At 39.4% G+C, this 24511-nt stretch overlaps 1 protein-coding gene across 1 annotated transcript in view; it reads right to left on the bottom strand.

Annotated features, from left to right (window-relative positions):
• Positions 1 to 24511, bottom strand: part of LOC126191005 (uncharacterized) — a 71499-nt gene that overhangs the window by 2197 nt on the left and 44791 nt on the right. The gene's annotated exons all lie outside the window — the stretch shown is intronic.

The following is a 24511-nucleotide window of genomic DNA, read 5'->3' as shown; positions in this document are numbered from 1 at the left end:
CTGAACCTGAGAAAAAATCAGGACTGCACTGCAAAGGCAGGAGTGCTAGTTCTGCAAGGTTCGCAGAAGAGCTTCTGTAAAGTCTGGAAGGTAGGAGACGAGATACTGGCAGAAGTAACGCTGTGGGGATGGGGCATGAGTCGTGCTTCGGTAGCTCAGTTGGTAGAGCACTTGCCCGCGAAAGGCAAAGGTCCCGAGTTTGAGTCTCGGTCCGGCACACAGTTTTAATCTGCCAGGAAGTTTCATATCAGCGCATACTCCACTGCAGAGTGAAAATCTCATTCTGAGAACAAAAGTTGTTTGCACTGCTTGTGGTGTACCACTTTGTGCCACACCATGTTTTTCCAAGTTTCATGGAATGTAAAGTTTTGTAAGTATTGGTCATGTTTCTTGAAAACTGAAATGTAATGAATATTTTTACACTGGCTCTACACAAATAAAAAGATTACATGCTTGTATAATTTGTAGTTATTTTATTCTCCACAAAATCCAGTTTATGGCTAAAAAAATAAAATTACAAACTCAGTCAGTCAGCAGAAAAAGTATCTCGCATTGGTTCATGGGACATAAGTGTCCCACTTCCTGTTGTGAAAAAATGGAGAACTTAAAAAATATTTTGGTGGTGAAAATATAATAATAGGACTGAAAAGAAAATGTTATCACCTTAATATTTTAAAAATCTGTAAAAAATGAATTTTATCCATGAAAGCATTAAGAAGTAATACAGTACATTCCACCACTTGCATGTCATGAACAAAATTATAGAATAGAGCGTTTAGTATGAATTACCATTTGCTGGATTTGAAATATTTTGAGACTGTTTTAGCTAAATTTCAAATAAATATGCACAGGGAGCCCTTCAGGAACAAGTAATTGTCTCATATTGGTATAACAAAGAATATAGTTGTCATTGGCACAGCTTGCATTAGACTTCATCTGGATGATGAGAGATTTGTAATTGAAGGAGGAGTCATTCCGTATCAACACCACCATTTAGCACAAAAAGAGGTAGTTTCAGATACTGGAAGTGAAAGAATGAAGAAGGAAATATCTGTTAGTCAATTACGACTAAACCACCGTCATTTTGTCCATGATGTACGGTTTGCCTCTAGTGATGACAACTTTCAAGGACAAATGAAAGAACTTATCTAAAATATGTCTGAATATGGACATAAAAATAAAACACAAGACAAAAATAATGGCCAAACTAAGCTTGAAATAAGTCTAAAGCAGATAGTCTCTAATCAAACTGTGTTACCAGTTTTCATGTATAGATCTGAGATGTATCATTCTTGAAAAAAAAATTTGTGGCTTCCTCATTGGACAATAAAGAGATGCATGTTTGGAGAGACAGGAAAATATACATATGGATCAGGGAACAGATGTGAATGAAAAATATACTTACCATAGTAATGAAAATGAAACTGCGGTGGGCATGGCATGTAGCCCAGTGAATAATAATAGGTGAACCAACGAAGTTCTTTGTTGGATTCAAAGGCACAAGGAAAGATTGAGACCATAAGATGGAGTCTTTCAACATCTAATGAGCAAACATTGCAAAATACAGTATAAATACTGTGTCAAATTCTACTGTCTCTCTTACCACTAAACGAAACTGAACAGCATGTCAGATGTGGTATATAGTACTGCACAGCATGAAACAACTAAAAGATTATATGTCCATCAGCATTAGAGATTTAATAAAAGGCTGAGTTCCCTGATGGCAGTAATGAAAATATTTAGTGCACATTCTATGTAATTTCAATCTCTGTTAGCAGTGTTTTTTGTAGGAAAGATGCTGTTTCTTGTTCTCCTCTGGTATTGAACAGCCAAGGCTACCCTGTTCTGATCAGTACCTCCATATTACATTAATAACTCTGTTATTACATATAAAGTGTTACAAAATAGAGGGTTTTAAAGAATTTAACAAGGGAAGCTAAATCCTGTGTGACTGTCAATCACTCAAAGCCACTACTATTTGATAAGTTGTTACCTTCACTCAGTGCTTGATTTGTAAAAAAAGAAGTTCTGCCACAGTGACTTATCAGTGTGTAGTGTCACAAATCAAACTCTGCATTTACTCCATAAATTGTATATATTCCAAAAGGACTTTGCATTACCTACTCAAATAATAATTTTGTTATTCTAGAAGTATATAACGCAATTTCGATGCAGTCTGTCTAAACATAGCTAGGGAATGAGGAAGCTTTGGTGTTAAATGAGAATATAAAGCTTTAACATTTGTACACTTCATGAGCTAATTCATGTTGTTGTTGTGGCCTTCAGCCTGAGACTGGTTTGATGCAGCTCTCCATGCTACTCTATCCTGCGGAACCTTCTTCATCTCCCAGTACATACTGCAGCCTACATCCTTCTGAATCTGCTTAGTGAATTCATCTCTTGGTCTCCCACTGCAATTTTTACCCTCCACGCTGCCCTCCAATACTAAATTGGTGATCCCTTGATGCCTCAGAACATGTCCTACCAACCGATCCCTTCATCTTCTTCTTCTTCTTTAAGTCTGAGGGTATTTCGCCTGTCTCATACATCTTGCTCACCAGATGGTAGAGTTTTGTCAGGACTGGCTCTCCCAAGGCTGTCAGTAGTTCTAATGGAATGTTGTCTACTCCCGAGGCCTTGTTTCGACTCTGGTCTTTCAGTGCTCTGTCAAACTCTTCACGCAGCATCATGTCTCCCATTTCATCTTCATCTACATCCTCTTCCATTAGCATAATATTGTCCCTCAAGTACATCGCCCTTGTATAGACCCTCTATATACTCCTTCCACCTTTCTGCTTACCCTTCTTTGCTTAGAACTGCATTTCCATCTGAGCTCTTGATATTCATGCAAGTGGTTCTCTTTTCTCCAAAGGTCTCTTTAATTTTCCTGTAGGCAGTATCTATCTTACCCCTCATGAGATAAGCCTCTACATCCTTACATTTGTCCTCTATCCATCCCTGCTTAGCCATTTTGCACTTCCTGTCAATCTCATTTTTTGAGATGTTTGTATTCCTTTTTGCCTGCTTCACTTGCTGCATTCTTATATTTTCTTCTTTCATCAATTAAATTCAGTATCTCTTCTGTTACCCAAGGATTTCTGCTAGCCCTCATCTTTCTACCTACTTGATCCTCAGCTGCCTTCACTATTTCATTCCTCAAAGCTACCCATTCTTCTGCTACTGTATTTCTTTCCCCCATTCCTGTCAATTGTTCCCTTATGCTCTCCCTGAAACTCTGTACAACGTCTAGTTCTTTCAGTTTATCCAGGTCCCCAAATTCCCACCTTTTTGCAGTTTCTTCAGTTTTAATCTACAGTTCATAACCAATGGATTGTGGTCAGAGTCCACGTCTACCCCTGGAAATGTCTTACAATTTAAAACCTGGTTACTAAATCTCTGTCTTACCATTATCTATACTGATCTATACTATACTATCTGATACTATAGTATCTGATACCTTCTAGTATCTCCAGGATTTTTCCATGTATGCAACCTTCTTTCATGATTCTTGAACCAAGTGTTAGCTATGATTAAGTTATGCTCTGTGCAAAATTCTACCAGACGGCTTCCTCTTTCATTTCTTACCCCCTATCCATGTTCACCTGCTACGTTTCCTTCTCTCCCTTTTCCTACTCTCGAATTCCAGTCACCCATGACTATTAAATTTTTGTCTCCCTTCACTACCTGAATAATTTCTTTTACCTCATCATACATTTCATCAATTTCTTCATCATATGCAGAGCTAGTTGGTTTATAAACTTGTATTACTGTAGTAGGCGTGGGCTCCGTGTCCATCTTGGCCACAATAATACGTTCACTATTCTGTTTGTAGCAGCTTACCCACACTCCTATTTTTTTTGTTCATTATTAAACCTACTCCTGCTTTACCCCTATTTGATTTTATATTTATAAGTCTGTATACACCTGACCAAAAGTCTTGTTCCTCCTGCCACCGAACTTCACTAATTCCCACTATATCTAACTTTAACCTACCCATTTCCCTTTTTAAATTTTCTAACCTACCTGCCGTAATTTTTCCCGATGGCATGCAGCTTTACTGTATGGTTAAATGATAATGGCGTCCTCTTGGGTAAAATATTCTGGAAGTAAAATAGTCACCCATTCGGATCTCCGGGCGGGGACTACTCAAGAGGATGTCGTTATTAGGAGAAAGAAAACTGGCGTTCTACGGATTGGAGTGTGGAATGTCAGATCCCGTAATTGGGCAGGTAGGTTAGAAAATTTAAAAAGGGAAATGGATAGGTTAAAGTTAGATATGGTGGGAATTAGTGAAGTTCAGTGGCAGGAGGAACAAGACTTTTGGTCAGGTGAATACAGGGTTATAAATACAAAATCAAATTGGGGTAATGCAGGAGTAGGTTTAATAATGAATAAAAAAATAGGTGTGCGGATAAGCTACTACAAACAGCATAGTGAACGCATTATTGTGGCCGAGATAGACATGAAGCCCACACCTACTACAGTAGTACAAGTCTATATACCAACTAGCTCTGCATATGATGAAGAAATTGATGAAATGTATGATGAGATAAAAGAAATTATTCAGGTAGTGAAGGGAGACAAAAATTTAATAGCCATGGGTGACTGGAATTCGAGAGTAGGAAAAGGGAGAGAAGGAAATGTAGCAGGTGAATATGGATAGGGGGTAAGAAATGAAAGAGGAAGCCGTCTGGTAGAATTTTGCACAGAGCATTACTTAATCATAGCTAACACTTGGTTCAAGAATCATGAAAGAAGGTTGTATACATGGAAGAATCCTGGAGATACTGACAGGTTTCAGATAGATTATATAATAGTAAGACAGAGATTTAGGAACCAGGTTTTAAATTGTAAGACATTTCCAGGGGCAGATGTGGACTCTGACCAAAATCTATTGGTTATGAACTGCAGATTAAAACTGAAGAAACTGCAAAAAGGTGGGAATTTGGGGACCTGGATAAACTGACTAAACCAGAGGTTGTACAGAGTTTTGGGAAACAATTGACAGGAATGGGGGAAAGAAATACAGTAAAAGAAGAATGGGTAGCTCTGAGGGATGAAGTAGTGAAGGCAGCAGAGGATCAAGTAGGTAAAAAGACAAGGGCTAGTAGAAATCCTTGGGTAACAGAAGAAATATTGAATTTAATTGGTGAAAGGAGAAAATATAAAAATGCAGTAAATGAAGCAGGCAAAAAGGAATACAAACATCTCAAAAATGAGATCGATAGGAAGTCCAAAATGGCTAAGCAGGGATGGCTAGAGGACAAATGTAAGGATGTAGAGGCTTGTCTCACTAGGGGTAAGATAGATACTGCCTACAGGAAAATTAAAGAGACCTTTAGGGAAAAGAGAAACACTTGTATGAATATCATGAGCTCAGATGGAAACCCAGTTCTAAGCAAAGAAGGGAAAGCAGAAAGTTAGAAGGAGTATATAGAGGGTCTATACAAGGGCGATGTTCTTGAGGACAATATTATGGAAATGGAAGAGGATGTAGATGAAGATGAAATGGGAGACACGATACTGCGTGAAGAGTTTGACAGAGCACTGAAAGACCTGAGTCGAAATAAGGCCCCGGAGGTAGACAACATTCCATTAGAACTACTGACAGCCTTGGGAGAGCCAGTCCTGACAAAACTCTGCCATCTGGTGAGCAAGATGTATGTGACAGGTGAAATAGCCTCAGGCTTCAAGAAGAATATAATAATTCCAATCCCAAAGAAAGCAGGTGTTGACAGATGTGAAAATTACCGAACTATCAGTTTAATAAGTCACAGCTGCAAAATACTGACACAAATTCTTTACAGATGAATGGAAAAACTGGTAGAAGCCAACCTCAGGGAAGATCAGTTTGGATTCCGTAGAAATATTGGAACACATGAGGCAATACTGACCTTATGACTTATCTTAGAAGAAAGATTAAGGAATGCAAACCTATGTTTCTGGCATTTGTAGACTTAGAGGAAGCTTACGACAATGTTGACTGGAATACTCTCTTTCAAATTCTAAAGGTGGCAGGGGTAAAATATAGGGAGCAAAAGGCTATTTACAATTTGTACAGAAACCAGATGGCAGTTATAAGAGTCGAGGGGCATGAAAGGGAAGCAGTGGTTGGGAAGGAAGTGAGACAGGGTTGTAGCCTCTCCCCGATGTTATTCAATCTGTATATTGAGCAAGCAGTAAAGGAAACAAAAGAAAAATTTGGAGTAGGTATTAAAATCCATGGAGAAGAAATAAAAACTTTGAGGTTCGCCGATGACATTGTAATTCTGTCAGAGACAGCAAAGGACTTGGAAGAGCAGTTGAATGGAATAGACAGCATCTTGAAAGGAGGATATAAGATGAACATCAACAAAAGCAAAATGAGGATAATGGAATGTAGTCGAATTAAGTTAGGTGATGCTGAGGGAATTACATTAGGAAATGAGACACTTAAGGTGGTAAAGGAGTTTTGCTATTTGGGGAGCAAAATAACTGATGATGGTTGATGTAGAGAGGATATAAAATGTAGACTGGCAATGGCAAGGAAAGTGTTTCAGAAGAAAACAAATTTGTTGACATCGAGTATAGATTTAAGTGTCAGGAAGTCGTTTCTTAAAGTATTTGTATGGAGTGTAGCCACGTACGGAAGTGAAACATGGATGATAAATAGTTTGGACAAGAAGAGAATAGAAGCTTTCGAAACGTGGTGCTACAGAAGAATGCTGAAAATTAGATGGGTAGATCACATAACTAATGAGGAGGTATTGAATAGAACTGGGGAGAAGAGGAGTCTATGGCACAACTTGACAAGAAGAAGGGACCGGTTGGTAGGACATCATCTGAGGCATCAAGGGATCACAAATTTAGCATTGGAGGGCAGCGTGGAGGGTAAAAATCATAGAGGGAGACCAAGAGATGAATACACTAAGCAGATTCAGAAGGATGTAGATTGTAGTAGGTTCTGGGAGATGAAGAAGCTTGCACAGGATAGAGTAGCATGGAGAGCTGCATCAAACCAGTCTTAAGACTGAAGACCACAACAACAACAAATGTGCTACACTTTAATAGGAATGGGAAAAACATGTTAGCAGATTTATTAGCTGAAAGAGTAAGGTGTGCGACATTCACACATAAAAAAATTCTTTTAGCTTAACGTTTTCATCCAGACAAGCAGTACTGAGAAAAGATTAAAACAACTGAAGTTTCAAATACTGCAAAAAAATCTTGCATCAGAATAATAAAAGCTCAAAACACAAAGTTAATAATTTTATTATTTGCCTGAACTAATTAGGAGGTGGAAAGTTAGTTGATGTACTTTGCCTGTCTGAGCTCCATATAAATACAGGGACAGAAAAGTTAAATGCTGAAAGTTATGAACAACGGAGGAGCTATAATGTATGTGAAAAATATATTCAAACCTATAGACACAAATAGTTTGTGTACAGAACAATGTGTGGAAACATGAGTACGAAAGTGCAATTGTAAGTTTCTCACTATGACTGTGCCAGGCAATAATACATTAACAGACAACCTTTTTGTGTATGAGGTTGTAGACAACACGGTTAAGTGTTAATCCAATTTTAAATGAGTTACCAGATCATGATGAGCAATTAGCCATAACAGACAACATGATAACTCTAAATGGAATGTCAACTAGGAAATCCATTAGAATAGTTAATGAGCTCACAACAGACATCTTTAGACGCAACCTGCAAATTGCCAGCTGTAAGTAGACTACCTGAGTACCTGGTGTTGCCTGGGTAAGTATTCCAATCTTTTGTTAGCCCATCTCCTCCTTCCTCATCTGTCTGTCTGTCCATCTCAACCTGCACCCTCTCTCTGCCCATCTCCTCCTCCCCCCTTCACTCTTCATGTTACACTCACTCCAACAAGATGCTGGTGATTCTTCCCCCAAAGTATTTCTGTCCAGATTGTAGCTAACATGTGTACCAGATTTGGTTGAAATTGTTCCACGGGTTTAGGATGAGCTTTTTGCCTGTGACTTTGCCTGCATATGCACATGTCAAATATATTTCACATGTATTTAACATATTTCACATGTATTTGTACATATATTTCGCCTTTATCTCTATTGAGTTTCGCCCTGCCATTCCACTTCCAGGCAGCTTAATGTTGATCTTGTTGTATCTCCTGAACTGTGTGTTGTACATTGATACATTTTTGTAGGTACATTCAGTGGCATATGTGAATACTGTATACAAAATGTGTTGCAAATAGAGTTACTAGTACAGAAGTCATAACTTAAAACATAGTGCATGATGCAGCAGTTTCTCACACAGCTCAGTTTTATGAGCTCATATTTCCTGAACTATATGCCATACAATGATATAATTTTTCTGGTACATTCAGTGGTATATGTGAACAATGTCTGAAGAATGTGTGAGAAATACAGTTATCAGTAAAGAAGAAATGAATTTAAACACCATGCTTCATGCAGCAGTTTTACTGTATGAACAGTGAAAATATTTTTATCATTCTATGCGGGTTGTCAGTGAGAAAAAGTTCGGTAAAGATTTGATGTTATGTGTAAAGTTTGCTCCAAGTCATTAAGTGCTCTCATTCTCAAATACTGGATAACTACAGTATGGGTAGTAGTGTGTCATGGGATACCCCCCCTTCCCCCCCCCCCCTCTTTGGATGGTTGATTTTAACAGAGGAGAGCAAACAGTGAGGTCATCAGTCCTATGGGATAAGGGAAGGGCAGGGAAGGAAGTTGGCCATGTCCTTTCGAAGCATTCATCCTGGCATTTGCCTGAAGTGATTTAGGGAAATCGTGGAAAACCTAAATCAGGGTGGCTGGATGTGAGTTTGAATTGTAGTCCTCCAAAATGTGAGTCTGGTGTACTAACCACTGTACTGCTTTGCTCGTTCCTCCCTACTGTAATTGGCAGGTGGTTCTTACACTGACAGCTGTAATTTTCAGACAGTAAATGATATGTGTACCTAGTTTGGCTGGACTTGGTCCTGCATTAAGGAGGAGATGTGGAACATACACACATACGTTTACACGTGCATCAATTTTTATGATACATATGGATTTCTCCCCTCATTTAGCAGTGGTTTCCCCAAAAAAACTGAAATATAGTACCAGGTGTATGTCAAAGAAATCTTGGATAATGAAAGGCATTACAGTGCAGTGATCCAGCATGTTCATCATTTTAAACAATGAAAATACTCCAGAATGAAGTTTGGAAGGTAGGAGACGAGATACTGGCAGAAGTAAAGCTGTGAGTACCGGGCGTGAGTCGTGCTACGGTAGCTCAGATGGTAGAGCACTTGCCCGCGAAAGGCAAAGGTCCCGAGTTCGAGTCTCGGTCGGGCACACAGTTTTAATCTGCCAGGAAGTTTCAATGAAAATACTCTTGGAAATGCTGAAATGAAACTTTTTATTTCTATGTAGCTTGCTCTTGCAAAACTGTCAAAAGTGAACTTAACAAGGCTAAGAGTAGTGTCCAAATCCAAAGAGCGTCCATTTCAAACACATTAAATGCACCGTGTGAGATCTATCCTTTGTGTGGTGATTGCCACACAGCCACACCCCCTCCCCCCCACCCCATCCCACCCTTCCCCAACCCCCACTCCCCCCTGCGATAGTGCAGAGCTTCTGAAATGTATGGGTATTTGTATTGCACACATCAACTGCCCACGGTGTAAACTACTTACTTTTCTGGCCTTTCTTCTGGGTCTACTTGCCTTGTTGAGGGTTTCATTTGCTCCAACTCTCCTTCTGTCTTTTCTGGAGTTGTGACCACAGTTGCCACTTGCTTTTCTGGAAACAATTCACTGTCTGATGCCAGTGTATATGCAGGCTTCACCCTTTCTAGGGACACTGTCTGTTGTTTGCCGTTATATTGTATCTGCATCATATGTTTGTCACATCTTATGACTGTATGGCCCTGCATACGGTGGTTGCAGAGGTGGACCTACTGCATCAGTGAACACGTGCTCAGATCTTTGTGCACAAAAAACTTATGTCTCCTATGTTGTGTTGCTGGTGATTACCAGAGTTTGGAAATGTGGTTTTGTATTTATTGCAACAAGTATGTCAGATAATTTCCTCTCAGTTCTGATGGTACCAAAAAAAATTCCACCAGCAGACATAGGGTCTCCCCCTATACCATGTTGGCCGTTGAAGCTCCTATATCTTGTTTATGTATGATGTGGAGATCTAACAGAACTAGTGGAATGCGGAGGTCCAGTTGCCTTCATGATGCGATAGCAGCTTTCAGTGTGCTGTGTCAGCGTTTCATCATTCCATTACTTTCTCAATGGTAGCTGGTTGTATGATGATAGCAGAACCCATACCATTTAGCCAACTCTAGGAATAGTGTTCATTCGAACTGTCACCTCTGGTCTGTGGTGATGTGATGGGCAGCCAAAACATACTGCTCATGATGCTAAAAAAACTTTTGCTACTGCCTCCGCAGAGATTTCAGTGATGGGTACTGCCTCCGCCTACAAAGTATAACAGTTGATTGCTGTCAGCAAGTATTGCACCCTTCTGACTCTGCCAGTGGTCATACAATATCCAAGTGAACATGGGAGAAGCAGTCTGTTGTTTCCAGAAATTCTCTCACTTGCTTATGGACATGCCTACAACGTTGGATTGTTGACATACCACAACGATTTTTCCCACCTGCAGCAATCCTTATTAATGCTGTGCCATGTGAACCATTCTGTCAGCAGCCTAACGCTTGTGTTTGCACTAAGATGAGCTAGTGCATGAATTCTGTCAAAAACAGCTTTGCGTAGTCATTCTGGTATGAAAAATCTGGGTTTGCCTTGTGACATATCACACCAGATCTTTACTTTAGCCCCAACTGGCTGTACATTTTAAATTGCAGTCCTATCAATTCACTGTGTAAATATTCTTTTAGCTGGGCATCGGTAGCCTGTGCTGTGACCAGCTGCCCGTAATCAACTATAATCCAGCCACTGTAATGAACTGTCCAATAAATTCATGTTGCAGCTGCTGAAGGTACAAGACAACTTGCAGTAGCAAATTAAGGGTCTTGGAAACATAATAGAAATGCAATATAAGATGAGACATGCTCACAATCACTGAGAGAAAACAATGATTCAGTACACAGACAGGCCAACAAATAGGAGTTGTGAGTCAAGCCTGTAAGCGAATTGTCATATCGCTGGCTTAGTTGTGGAATATCTTTGTGGGCAGCTGTGCCTGCAGAGTCAAGCGCGGGACACGGAACTGTTACGTTGTGTGGCGTGTAGCTCTGTATGTGATAGGCATTGTTAGTACGGAAGTTGAAGTGTTGCTACAAATGCTATTACAGTAAAGTGATAAAATAAATAAATGATTCAGAGGAAAGTGTGTCAAGAAGTAATTTAAAAATGTGCAGTGCTGTGGATAATATATTTGTGTATCCTGTCGTCGCGTGACGTACTGTACTGTATCAATCATCCGTGCCATGTTCGGTCTCCAAGAATGAACTAATGTGAATCAGTAATACTATTTACTACAAAAGAGTGCAGTCAAGTGCCAGTGTCTTGTAGTGAGCGTGAGAACATGCGTTCGGTCATCACGTTTCCACATCATCAACAATCAACCACGCCGCAAAGGTTACGTGCACGCTCGTACAACTGAGAATGGTGAACTGTAAATTTAACTTTGTGAACAGTGTTAAAATATCATTACTAGTATCAAGGAGGACTGGTACCAAATATCTGTGTATGTGTGACGGCTTCCGCATCATCAACAATCACCCGCGTCATGTCAGTTACGTGTACGCCCGTCTAAGTGATATTGTGGACTGGTAATCATCCATTAACTGGGATAAACACTTATGAATTAGAATGTAAACAGTGCAACCTGTGACCTCCTTTAATCATCTCAGAATATAGTTGTTCATACCAGACGTAGAACAGTGTCTGACGATGAGTGGATGAGTGGCTCCCCTGATTCGCTTGTATATTTCGATAGATAATTTCAGGCAAGCCAGCAGCAGTGTGGAGCAGAACAGTATGACCGCCGCGGGATTATCGGGTACGTGGTGTGGACAGGGCGCACGGTCCAGAAGTGAAAAAGCCAGTTAAGTATCACCCACCCCTATTTGTACCCCTGGCGTGTTACAAACCTAGAAAGAAAGTGCAAACTCTGCAGTTCTTGCGTGAAAAACCGGAATTATGGTTTGCAATGTCAGACCTAGCATCTGTCCAGAACTAAGTGACTGATGATGTAAAATTCGTTGTAGCAGTTAACAGTTTCCAGGTAGAGCTGCTGCAATGGTTACAGACAATATATTGAAACCACTGCAAAAACAACAATATACACAGCTAAAGAAATGCTGATTGATCGGTTGTGTAAGTCAGTAGTGCAGCAAGTATTGCGAAATGAGCTGATAAGTAACAGAACACCAGCAGAATTTCAGTGAAATTTACGAAATATCAGTGAAGAGGAGTTATCAGACACTAGTGTGGGCAGTACAGCTGCCAGTTATGGTGCAAGTAGCTGTTGTTACTACAGCAGTACTGACACAACACAATAATTCCATTGCAGGCAGTGTATGCAACATCAGACAAGACAAACGCATCGAGTGCAATTAAATTGCATGAGAGAAGGAAGAAACACACAAGAGACTGTGCCTATATGAAAAGAGTGACACACAGATATTAACAGGCAGTATGAACACCTGAAAGAGCATGAAGACATGCTGCAGAAACACACAATTGCACTGGTAGAAGATACGCAGAATGTACAGCGACAAGAAACTGAATGTAAGAATCGACAATGTTATAAGAGAAGGCAGCAGATACAAGGGATATCCACTAACAAGACACTGAATGTAAGAATCAACAATATTACAAGAATAAGCAAGATTCAACATCTCGGCATTTTGGGGAGTGGGCCACAAACTGTACTTCCACATGTTAATTCCCAGATGGTGCCAGCAATTTGCAATAGGTGCAGCAGGCCACGGAGCTCAGCAAAAGTGCCATACTAAGGCAGTCAACAATCTAACAGAACCCTATTGAGTGAGAAATCAAGCCAGTCTACTGACACTGTCAAACAGATGTTAAAACGGATTGCTACTAACTGTTTGATTCAGGCTCCGACGTTAGCACATTACTACTAGGCACACAAAAAAGAATGTCAGACACGCTTACTCAGCTCACGGCTGCAAACATTTCATCCATAGCAATGTATGGACATCACTAAATAGAATGGGACTTTGGATTTAGGAAGAAATTTATATGGAGGTTCATGCACTATCCTGGGAATGGATTTTATTTGTCAACAGAGGATAGAGATAAACCTCAATACAGCAAAGATAAAACTGGACAGTGAAGTTGTCACAGAATCTCTGGGCTGAAGTGCTGTGAGCACCTTCGGTAGTCAAGAACAAGTAAATGCAGTGTTGCATAACACAGTACACCACATTAAGACCACACCAGGAGAACTGGTCTCATAAAGGCCAAGAAGACTGGCTCCCAATCATTTCGCAGCAGCAAAGGTGGAGTTCGAAGATAGGCTACAAACAGGCATCATCTGCAGGTCAGATAGCCCGTGGGCATCCCCGTTACACCTAGTAAAGAAGAAGGGATGACACTTGGATGCCCTGCGGGGATTACCGGGCCCTGAACAAATGCACAATCCCAGATCGAGACTCAGTACCAAATATTAAATATGTCACAAACGTACTAGTGGAATCCACAACATTCAGTGTAATTGATTGCAAGAAGGCATATAACCAAATACCGGTGGCGAATGAAGACGTACCAAAGACTGCTGTGATAACTCCATTTGGATTGTTTGAGTTTTTACAAATGCCTTTTGGATTAAAAAATGCTGCACAGATGTGGCAATGTTTTGCTGACAAAGTCCTTAGAGGGGTGACTTTTACCTTTGCATACCTCATACCTGGACGACATCTTGGTATTTTTCGGAATGACCACAGAGTACGAAGAACACTTCAAAGCAGTCTTGGACTGAATACACAACTATGGCATATTGGTCAACAAAGTTAAGTGTACTTTGCGTCAGATGCAGATAAATTTTCTTGGCTATGTAATTTCAGCACCTGGCATCTGACCTTTGAAAGACAAGACTGAAATCATGAAGGGCACTCCTTGCCAGACAGACTTTCATCAGCTAATAAGATTCCTAGGAGTTGTAAATTTCTACCAGTGGCACCTACGAGGAACAGCCAAGGTACAAACACCACTGACAGCAGCTCTAGCAAGTAAGTACACCACAGGTTGGCAGCCATTGCAGTGGACACCAGAGATGCAGCAGGTTTTCAATCATGTAAAAGCTAGCTTGCAGGAAGCAGTTTCATTAGCCCATCCTGTAAATGACACACCTTTAGCAGTAGATGCCAGCCAGTATGTTGACTATTATTGGCACCCCTTGAGTTTTTTCTCCTGTAAGCTCATGGCATCCGTAGTATTTTGGGATGTTTAAACATCCCAACACACCACTGGAAAGCTGTCAACAAGAGATGCTTGTGAGCAAATTGAATAAGCATAAATGTGGTGGGATAGGAAACAGTGTGTTTTCCTTTCTTGTATGCAGTGAATGTGGAACAGTTCTGGAGCCGACAAGAAGGGGACAAGTAAAAATGGTATTACAACCACTAGTCATCTGGGAGTCATTTGTGGCATGGTGCAGGCAATGGTCTGAATCCGAGAGCCATGGAGTACATGATGCATCAACAAGGACATAATGAACAATTGAAGAGTGGTAGTTGTTTTCCTAGTTTTGCTCTCTGGTCTTACAGTATGCAAGTACAGACTTCAAATGTACTCAAGAGAGTGGTATTTCCATAGCAATTGTTAGTTGTGTTGTGAAAAGTAATAATGAAAATGTTGGGCAAAATATACCCCTGTTTGTGAGAAGTGTGGCTATTTATTTAGTAGTGCAATAGAGAGAACTTGCAGAAGCATTCCAGGGATCTTCACCACAGTTGGATCACCAGGGAGGTGGCATAGAAGGATTCAGACCACCAAAAAAAGAAAAAAACTACACTGAGAAGAGAGGATAAAGGTAATACTACTTTCATCTGGTGGTGTACTGGGTCGGCAAAATATTGCCTTGTTATATCGGCAAGAGATGTAATTTCCCACTAGTGCTCGTATAAGACTCGCCACAAATCTAACAAAATAAACAACAGCAGAAAAATAAGGAAAGATACACCCCATATGGCAATCCTGGTAAACGCAAATGGAGAATGCACCAGCAAGTAAGTGCAGAAAATTGATTTGAGTCAGAATTATAACTGTAAAGAATAGAAGACAGGGAAGTTGCCCCTTGCAACTAGCAATCAACAGCAGTGCCTTATAATGCACGTAACAAGAAATCTAAAATAATTAAGAGTTTCTTTTGAATAAATTGTCTAAGAAAGAATAGTAAACATATAATGAATGGAAAATGTAATTTACTGTCACAAATCTGAAACAGAAAGAAAGAAAGAAAGAAGACAGTGGCAGCAGCACATGCACCCATATTACATGCAATGAGTGTATGGAATTTGTTCAAAACTTAACAAAATTGTTTTGACTGGATAAAGCATATGGTGGGTATCAATCCAGCAGGAGTTATCAATGCACAGCGGCGAGCAGTTACGTGAGTACGGGGTGCTGTGTTGTCCAGTCAGTGGCAGCATGCAGCACAAGAGCAGACATCAGCTTCAGCGCCAGCTTTGGTTGTTCTACAACCAGCATGCAGTTCACAGTTCTGCAGAAGGGTGACCCATGAACATTTAAAAAGTAGAAACAGTTCTGTGAGTATAGGGTTTAATGTTAATATTATCGACTGGTAATAAATAGTGCATTCCGATCACAAGAAAGGTGGCAATGCAAAACAAGGAGTTAAGATCAATACTAGAAGGTATATTTAAAGAACAAGCAGTGAAGGATAAGAAAGGACAGAAAGTGGAACAAGTGGAATTAATTAAGGAACAAATTATCAAATCAATAGATGACATACTAAGCCATACAACATAAGAGGTTAAAGCTAACTTAGAATCTAATCCTAATGCACAATTTAAGATTGGCAGCCACTGCAGTGGACACTGGAGATGCAGCAGGCTTTCAACCAGGTAAAAGCCAGCTTGCAGGAAGCAGTTTTGTTAGCCCATCCTGTAAATGACACACCTTTAGCAGTAGTTGTAGATGCTAGCCAGCAAGCATTTGGTGCCCCCCCCCCCCCCCTATGTTGACAATTATTAGCAGCCCTTGAGTTTTTTCTCCTGTAAGCTCATGGCACACCACATCAAATGGAGTGCTTTTGACCATGAGCTATTAGCCACATATGAGGCAGTGTGGCACTTTCACCAATACATCGAAGCCAGACCATTCATCATATATACGGTCCACAAACTGCGACTTTTGTCTTCAGTATGCATAAGGCCAACAGGGCTCCGAGATAATTTTGGCAACATGGATTTATTAGGCAGTTCAGTACAGATATTGGGCTCAATCTACTTCCTGATACAATGCTTCTGTATGACTCTGTGTAGTCTCTGCCGCCTATGATTTTTTTCTGCATTTTCAGGTTCATGAGTTTGTAGCGATCCTGCAAGTTCATCATTTTAGACAATGAAAACATCTTGGGGGTGCTACAATGAAAGTTTTTGTTTTTATGTGACCCATTCTTACATAACTGTCAAAAGTGAACTTAACGAGGGTATGAGTAGTATCCAATTCCAAATTGTCAACAGCATTGACTTCAAAGACATTAAATACATTGTGTGCAATCTATTCTTTGTGCAGTATCAAGTACCAGAGAGAGAGAACTAAGACATAAAATGGGCAGAATAAGCACAACTGTGATATATATAAGATACTGTTTCTAGATTGAGAGAAGTTGTAAGAAAATAAAAAAAATCCTGTATCTCATGTAAGAAATCAATAATACTGAAAATAAAATCAAAACAATGTGGAGAGTATTTAGAAGGGAAATGGAAAAGTCTAACAGGGAACAAGATGATCTGGTAATTAATGATAACAATCAAATTTTCCATCACACCAAACATATAGCAAGCCTTTTTAACAACACTTTCTAATAAATAAAAATGAGAAGCTCAATACAGACAGCTTAAAGAAAATGCACCATAGTATACAAGAGAATCACTACCACAAGTGATCAGTCAGTTTGAGATCACTTCAACTTACTCCTTGGGAATCACAATAATAATTAACACATTTTACAGCAAAAATTCTCATTATTGATAGCATTTCAAGTTAAATATGATATAGGTACTGTATTCAGCCATATGTTTAATGCATCACTTTAACAAGATTTCTTTCCATGCAGACCAGACCTCTCTCTAAGAAAGGTGTTAGTACAGATAACAATTGTTGGCCTGATTCAATATTAATTTCCTTCTAAAAGGTTTTGTAAAGATGATGTGCTTAAGAATATTTGTGCATACTCTGCAAATACAGGATTCTGAGTTATTCACAATTTAGATTTCATTAGAGCCTCTCAACCAGACTTACCTCTTCATTGACCTTTTAAAATATATCTAAACTAATGAACCTGATAATTCTTTGCAGTTGCTACACATGTTTGGGAATTGGATGTATGTCCTAATCTACTTCTCCCATCGCTCTCTCTCTTTGCCCATCTCCTCCTCTTAATCTCTTTGTCCTACTCCTCCCCTCTGTCTCTGTCCATCAACCCCTCCGTTTTCATCTGTCCACCTCCTCCTACTCCCTCACTATGTCCATCTTCTCCCCCTCCTCTTTCCCCCTCTCTCTGACCTAGAACCACATTCATTGTTATTGCAAATTCTGATTCCGCAGTACTATTCTAATAATAAGCCAACAAGCCATAAATCCAATGTTCCTGCTGTGCAATAAGCAACTATGAGGAAGAAAACAAAACAGTACATTGTTGTGTACACAATTTTTGTTTAAAAATGTATATAATGAGAAAGATTATGTGTGGGAGAAACAATCTGTCTAATATTTGTGAACCACCAGCGTGATGCAGGGAAAAGGGCAGCAACTTATTTTTATTCAAACCACTATTTGCAATGCCACTGAAATTGCATTATGAAATACACTTTATTTGTGGTGACTAGTTTAGGACATGTTGACCATCATCAAACCATCATCTTCATTATAAGTATTAAAACATAATACAACCAGTACATCTGCAAATAGCCACTATGAGTAACATGTACAAAATCATGTACAACACATTATCAGTGCTTTACAAATGTACCTGTTGAATTGCGATGAAGGCAATGGTTTGATAATGGACATCATGTCTGAAACTAGTAACTACAAATAAACAATGTTTCCCATTGCACTTGTGACAGAATTACATGTAGTAGTTTTAACCTGTCTAATGTTGACATAAATGTCCTGATATCGCAGGTAGGTTAGAAAATTTAAAAAGGGAAATGGATAGGCTTAAGAATTGAGAATTAGTGAAGTTTGGTGGCAGCAAGAGGAACAGGACTTCGTGGTCAGATAAGTACAGAGTTACAAATACAAAATCAAATAGAGATAATGCTGGATTAGGTTTAATAATCAATAAGAAAATAGGAAAGCAGGAAGCCACTATGAACAGCCTAGTAAATGCATCATTGTAGTCAAAATAGGTCTGAAACCCAAACTCACTACAGTAGTACAAGTTTATAAGCCAGCTAGTTCAGCAGATGATGAAGGGGTTGAAGAAATATATGATGAGTAAAAGAAATTATTCAGATAATTATGGGAGATGAAAATTTAATTGTGATGAGGAGCTGCAATTTGGTAGTAGGAAAAGGAAGAGGAGGAAAAGTAGTTGGTGAATATGGACTGGGAAAAAGAATGAAAGGGGAAGCTGCCTGGTAGAATTTGCACAGAGAATAATTTAATCATCTCAAACACTTGGGTTAGGAATCATGAAAGAAAGTTGTATATGTGGAAAAGGCCTGGAGACACCGGAAAGCTTCACATTGATGATGTAATGGTAAGATACAGATTTCAAATTGTAAGACATTTCCAGAGGCACATGTGAACTGTGACTACAATGTATTGGTTATTAAATGGAAATTGAAGCTGAAGAAATTGAAAAAACTAGCAAAGTAAGGAGATGGGACATGAATAAGTAGAAAGAACCAGAGATTGTTGAAAGTGTCAGAGGAGGCATTAGACGACGGTTGACTTGAACAGGGGAATAGAATACTGTAGAAGATGAATAGGTAGAGATGTAGTAAAGGCAGCAGAAGGTCAAATAGTAAAAAGACAAGGCCTGGTAGAAATCCTTGGGTGACACAAGAGATACTGAATTTAATTGATGAGAGGAGAAAATTTAAAAATGAAGCATGTGAAAGCTAACGCAAATGTATGAAAAATGAAACTGACAGGAAGCGGAAAATGGCTACACAGGAATGGGTGAATGACAAATGTAAGGATTTAGAAGCATATTTCAGAACAGGAAAGGTATATACTGGCAACAGGAAAATTAAAGATGCCTTTAGAGAAAAGAGAGCTCAGATGGAAAACCAGTCCACCAGTCCTAACAAAAAAAAGGAAAGCTGAAAAGTTGAAGGAATATATAGAAAGTCTATATACAAGGGAGATAAACTTGAAGACGATGTTATAAAAAGGTAAGAGGACATAGATGAAGATGAGAAAGAAGATGCGATACTGCAAAAAGAATTTTACAGAGCATTGAAAGACCTAAGTTGAAACAAGGCCCTGAGAGTAGATGACATTCAGTCAGAGCTACTGATAGCCTTGGGAGAGCCAGCCATGTCAGAATTATTCCATCTGGTGTTCAAGATGTATGAAACAAGTGAAATACCCTCAGACCTCAAGAAGAATGTAATAATTGCAGTTCCAAAGAAAGCAGATGCTGACAGGCATAAAATTACTGAACTATCAGTGTAATAAGTTATGGTTGCAAAATACTAACACACATTCTTTACAGAATAATGGAAACTCTTCAGTGAAGATCAGTTTGGATTCAGAGGAATATAGGAAGATGCAAACCAATACTGACATTATGACTTACCTTAGAATGTAGGTTAAGGAAAAGCGAACCTACATTTATAGCATTTGTAGACTTAGAAAAAGCTTTTGATAATGTTGACTGGAATACTGTCTTTGAAATTCTGAAGGTAACTGGGGTAAAATATAGGGAACAAAGGGCTATTTACAACTTGTACAGAAACCAGATGGCAGTTATGAGAGTCAAAGTGCATGAAAGGGGAACAGTGGTTGAGAAGGGAATGAGACAGTGTTGTAACCTATCCCCAATGTTATCATATCTGTTTTATTTCTTTACTAAGCAGCTTTGACGTACATCTATGGAGCGTGTCCCATGTCCAAGTACATATTTGCTTTTTCAGTTTTACATTAAAACGGATTACTTTTACTAATTCAAACTGCAGATTTATTTAGAAGACTAATGAATTTTAGTCACAATACTTCTGTAAATTTCCATAATATTTACATTATTTTAGATGTGGTTCACCTAGCAAATTTTATGAGGCATACATATTCAATGTACATAAATGAAAGAAAATTTAATTGCATGATTCCATACCATGGTTACCTCATTTTATATATGTGGCATAAAACAGTCATATATGACATACATATTCTATCTCCAGTTATGTTTACATTAATAAAAAATTTAAAAGCAAATATACTATACCAAATTTACAGCATTTGGGTATAATAATGTTGTTAAGAATTTTCCTCATTTTACTTTTCCTTTTTCTCTCCTCCTGTCTACATTTTTCAATACTCTTCTAGTTTACTTCAGTTAGTTCCATGTGAAAGAAATTCTCTGACTGAATATAAGGAGGGTTCTCATAGTACCTGCTTGATCAAACATTTAAACTTAACTTTCTATTTGGTATTAGTGATGAGTGGTGATAAACAGTTGTACAACTTTACTGCCATGTAACCACTGCTCCTCTTGTGTTTGAGTTGTATTATGCTGTGCATTTCCTAATTGCTTGCAGTTTCTTGTGTAATGGTAGTGTATAACTTCATTTTTGTCAATTTTATCTTTATGATCCCAAGCAAGGAGCAGAATTTTGTATACATACAAACTGTAGAATGTTAGAATCTTATAATTTTTGATGTAACTGTCTCTTGTTCTTCTGTTTCCTATTTTTCCAATTATTCTCTTTTGTAATTTGAATATTTTATTTGCATCAGTCGAGTGGCCCCAGATTTCTATACTACAGCTCATTATAGCATTGAAGTATGAAAAATACACCATGCACAGATCATCTCCAGTTAGTAGTGGATCAATTTGTCTTGGATCAAAAACAGGACTGCTTTCAACTACTCTTACATCTAGCTCTTGCAGTTTTGTCAGTTCATTGGTTTTCTTCTTCTGTTGTTTCTAAACAGCACTGCATTACTTTTCTCATGGCTGAGAATTAGCCTATTCACTTTAAGCCAGTAAGTGATCATTTCAACTGTTTGATTATTTTTAGTTATGGCCTCCTGTAAGCTCGGTCTCGTGGTTATGCTTGTTGTGACATATGCAAAGAGTACCATTTTACCTTCTGTGTTAGAAGATAAGCCATTTACATATAAAAGGAAAAGGAAGGGCCCTAGAATACTGCCCTGTAGCACACCATATTCTGTGTACTGGAGGTCTGACAGGTCTTTCGCCTGTTTATATGACACTTCCACTGGTTGTTTTCTATTCTTCAGAAATGACTTTTTGATACTGAGGATTGTTCCTCTAATTCCATATTGGTGTAGTTTCATTATTAAAATTTCCTGGTTAACAAGACTGAAGGCTTCAGACAAGTGTCAGAAAACTCCAACAGGGATTTTGCCGTGATCTAGGTCTGCTGAGATTATATTAGTAAGCTCACATGGAGCTAACAGTGTAGATTTTCCCCTCTGGAACCCAAAACTGCCAACAGTTTTTATCAAAAAATGTCATTAACCTTACAAATATTATTCTTTCTAGGATCTTTGACAAAATGGGCAAGAGGCTAACTGGTCTGAAATTATCTGGGAACACACAGGATCACTTTTTTTTGAAGAGTGGTAATACTCTGGCAATCTTCATTCTATCTGGGAAGGTTCCTTTCTCCACACATTAATCGACTAAGTGAAGGTTTCATCTGGTATTATTTGTTGAAGTAACTTACAAGTATTTTCCATGGCTAAATCCAGAGGTTGTAAGATTTGACAACAGTCCCCCCCCCCCCCCCCCCAATCACTAGCAAGACATAATCCTGGTTACACTTTTCTACATACCTGGCTCGATAAGTCCGTCGAAAGTCAGAGGAGGGCACGAGCATGCCCTGTCCTAAAGTAATATTCCTAATAAGGGTACTGTAGAGCTCTCTCATCCTTTGTGATGCAGCGCAGCATCAAATCATTAGCGGCTTACTGTTTCAGTTCAGCCACAGATCATTACCTCATGCTTGCAACCCACAGCTCATATCTCTACTTCCTAATAATACAGAAGCTCACATGATTGGAGCTCTTCCAAATATTAACCAATAGTAAGCTATTCCGAGCATCTGCAGTGTAATTTTTTTTTCCTTTATTGAGTTTCGATTCCCCCCGAATGGGGCGGGCTGGCAGCAGCTTAGTACGCTGCTCTTCAGCCTACAGAATTTGTTTTAACAAGATGAAGATAATAAATAATAATAACAGGCGATAAAATCGGTGACTTAAACGGTAAAATGGCGGAGAATCATGGAACATAAAACAAAGGGTTGATGATGCTAATAAAATACATATGAAGCACACAGGTAAAAGAATAGACATACAATTTAAAAAAACACTGGTTTCTGTTTGCAAGAGATATAAAATGTACACCCAAAGACAGCATGGTTTCTGTTCGCAACACTTTTGAAAAGACGAACACACTGAACATTCACTTGAACACTGCACTAAAAAATTTTAATAAATATCATATACCACAGCCGAGGGCAGATTGGGGGGGGGGGGGGGGGGGAACCTGGACAGACGACGGGAAAGGAAAGGGGGGAAGGAGAGGAAAAAACGAAGTGTGGCGGGGAGGGGTAAAGGAGCTGATGGAGGATGAGGACCCATAAGAGGGGGGGAGGGGGCGGCAGGTGCAGGGCAGATGCGACAGGGAGTGGGGAAAGGCAGAGGATGGGTATTCAAAAGGACGGGGGGGGGGGGGGGGAGGCAGAGAGAGGTTAGATGGGGAGAAAACAGGATGGAAGGGGGGGGGGAGAGGGAGCCCAGGGAAAGGACATTAAAGGAGGGGGGTGAGGATCAGGGTTGATAGGAGGGATAAATGGAGGGAGAGAGGACCCCATCTGGGAGGGGGAGTTGACGGAAGCCACCTTGGGAAAGGAGTCTACACAAGATATCGTCAGCTATAGCAACGCTACGTGGTATTCCCAGCTGTAACTACATGAAGCGTTTGTCGTCCCACCATCAGTGGTCAGGCATGGGTTGAAAGAAAATTTTAGACAAAGTGGGCATGTAGGAATACTTTCAGAGCTACTCAGAAGGACTCACATGTGAAGAAATAGGCACAAAGTACACACAGGAAATTCTGAACAATTGAATACAGTGACAGTTGTAGAAAAAAATCCATCTGCAGTGTGAAAGCAGTAGCCTTTATTTACATACAATTATATTCAGGGCTCTGTGTTTAACTTCATACATGTAACGACACGATGTACTTAATACTAGTGGGAAGATTGTTGAACATTTGGAGGCCCATGTAGAAAGCTCCCTTTTTACACAGTTGAGTGTTTGTACATATAACATACATGTTTGTGTTTTTCCTGGTGTTGTGTTCATGTATTTCATTATTTTTTATGACTTGGGGGTCAGTTGGCACTACGTGGTTTCTGAAAAATTTTAGAGTCTCAAGAATGTAGAGGCAAGGCAGTGTAAGGATTTCCAGCTTTCTGAAGATGGGTTTGCAGGAGTCTCTGGGTTTGCTCCCAGTAATAATCCTCATTGCTCTCTTCTGGATTCTGAATGTGCTCAGAGCAGTTGGAGAATTTCCCCAGAATATTACACCATATTTTAGGTGGGCTTGTATGTAAGCGTAGTATGCACTGGTTAATGTTTTCAGTACACTCAATGCATAACAGCCAGTACAAATCCTGGCATTTACCTTTCCTGTATGTGTATTCCATTTCAGGTCATCTTGAACCCACACACCCAGGAATTTGAAAACTGTGTCGGTATCTATTGACTGGTTATTTACAGTGACAAATGGCTGAGAGGAATTTGCATTTTGTGTTGTGTGAAAGTTCATGGAAGCTGTCGTTTTGGTGCTGATAGATAATCTGTTGATTTTAGCCCAGTTGCTGAATTTGAGGAGTACAGTTGTGTCACCAGCAAATATTATGCATCAACATTCAGGCTCAAGTCATTAATATACAGGAGGAAAAGTAGGGGTCCCAATACTGAGCCCTGTGGGACACCTTGCTTTATAGTTTTATTACTTGATAGTATTTCGGTTATTGAGTTGCTTTGTCTATTAGTATATTTCATGCTGACTCTCTGCATCCAATTGGTTAGGAATGTAGCAATCCAGTTTGCAATTCCTCTGATACCATAGTGTTCTAAT

Source organism: Schistocerca cancellata, chromosome 1 (assembly GCF_023864275.1).
Source record: "Schistocerca cancellata isolate TAMUIC-IGC-003103 chromosome 1, iqSchCanc2.1, whole genome shotgun sequence".
Lineage (NCBI taxonomy): Eukaryota > Metazoa > Arthropoda > Insecta > Orthoptera > Acrididae > Schistocerca > Schistocerca cancellata.
This window is presented reverse-complemented; position numbering and strand designations above follow the sequence as displayed.